The following is a 2,076-nucleotide window of genomic DNA, read 5'->3' as shown; positions in this document are numbered from 1 at the left end:
ATGTACACCCATGTAGGTAGAAACATATGGACACCCATGTAGATATGAAATAAATATAGAAAAAAAGGAATGAAGTATCAAATTTTAAACTTTGACACGTCATTCTTTCTCTCTCTCTCTCCTCTCTCTCTCTCTCTCTCTCTCTGTCTCTCTCTCTGTCTGCTCTCTCTCTCTCTCTCTCGTCTATCACTCTCTCTCTCTCTCTCTCTCTCTGCTCAGAGAGTAAGAATGACGTGTCAAAGTTTAAAATTTGATACTTCATTCCTTTTTTTCTATATTTATTTCATATCTACATGGGTGTCCATATGTTTCTACCTACATGGGTGTACATATAATTATATATACATATATATATGTATATATTATATACTGTTATATTTATCGCCCGCTCATCATTAGCGTGTAATTTTGGTAAATTACATGAATACGTTATTATTATTATAATTATTAGTTATGTAATTAGTCGACAATATTTGTGAAAGCGCTCGCTGTAATAAAATTCGTCAAGCAACAGTTTAGCATATTCTTTCGCACGCACGCACGCGCACGCATGCATGCACGCACACGCAATATATATATATATATATATATATATATATATATCTTTCGCTAGCATGCTTCACGCACGCACGCGCGCACACACACGCGCGAGTATGCACGCACACGCACGCACGCACGGTTGTATTCGGTTTAGAATCGCATGCGCATCTCCTGGTTGAGCTGTGGTCGCAGCAGGACGGCGGGCTCATATATACGCGCGCGCGCACGCGTCACCAGTCATACGTAGCTGCATGAGTGCATGTGTGTATGTGTGTGTGTCATACGTAGAGAAATATCGTCTGTAGAGTGTGGGTTGTGCTGATTTTCATTATTCATTNGGTTAAAAATGGCTGTCTTTTACCATTTTAACGCCCCATGCAGTTCCCGAAAAACAAAAATAATATTGCAGACACGACGAAAATATCGCAAATTGTACGACAGATATAGGTTTTCGCGGCAGGGTCTTGAAAGATTGTTTGGACTTATTGGTGATGAGTTGCCAAAGATACACGTACTCGCAGAGAGGGATGCCAGTACCCAAACACGCATGTTAATGGCCCTTCGCTTTTTTGCGAGTGGTGCATTTCAACAGCCTGTAATAGCAGACAGTTTTGGAGTGAGTAAATCCACCGTGTGCGATCGAGCCATCGCAGCCGTTAGATACCGATGCACTAGTTGGATTACAAGGCCGGTTGATCAAATGGCCGACAGCTCAAGAGGAAGTAGCAATGTGCAAAGCTAACTTTCATAGTATCGTCGGGTTTCCTGGCGTAATCGGTTGCGTAGACTGCACGCATACAAGAATTCAAGGGCCGCGTAAAGCAGTTGAGAAGGACTAGGCCTACGTTAACCATAAAGGTTATCACTCTATCAATACGCAAGGAATAGTGAATGCAGACGGCAAGATTTTCATAAGAATCTGCATAATTTATACATAAGAAACAACTTACATTCGATTTATTTATAGTTAGTCTTCGGTATCATCCTTTAGACTTTGAAGACTAGTTTCTACGATGTTAGTTTAGCTCTATGATACTAATACTAGAGCTAATTAGTTTATCTAGTACTGCCCCGTGTTCGAATCATCCCGCTTGTAACCATATTTATTTACGTTTGTTGTTCGCTGACCGACGTGGGCTTATAGATGGCGTACCAACACTGATTAATTTTATTCCCATCCCTACATTCGTTCACTTATAATACGTTTACTTGTAACAAATTCCTCGGTAGCTGCAACTGTTAGAGCGTCGTGCTAATATCGTGAACGTCGCGGGTTCGATTCCCGAGTTGGCTAAAAAAATATTTCATCATTAATTTATCGCTGCGGGCCCACGTGAGTCGTAGATAATCTTATATGTTTATTATTTTACCGGCTGCTGGGTATATAAGATAACTCAATAACAATAACAATAATCTGTCCATATACTGTGTTTGCACTTGTTCGTAATATTGTTTGTTAGCTTCGATGTCAGCACACTCTTGTTAAACTCATAAAGTTCCACTAGCAGTGCCTTTTCTGCACTAGAAAAATTTGGT

Source organism: Priapulus caudatus, unplaced genomic scaffold (genome assembly GCF_000485595.1).
Source record: "Priapulus caudatus unplaced genomic scaffold, Priapulus_caudatus-5.0.1 Scaffold359, whole genome shotgun sequence".
NCBI lineage: Eukaryota > Metazoa > Priapulida > Priapulimorpha > Priapulimorphida > Priapulidae > Priapulus > Priapulus caudatus.
This window is presented reverse-complemented; position numbering follows the sequence as displayed.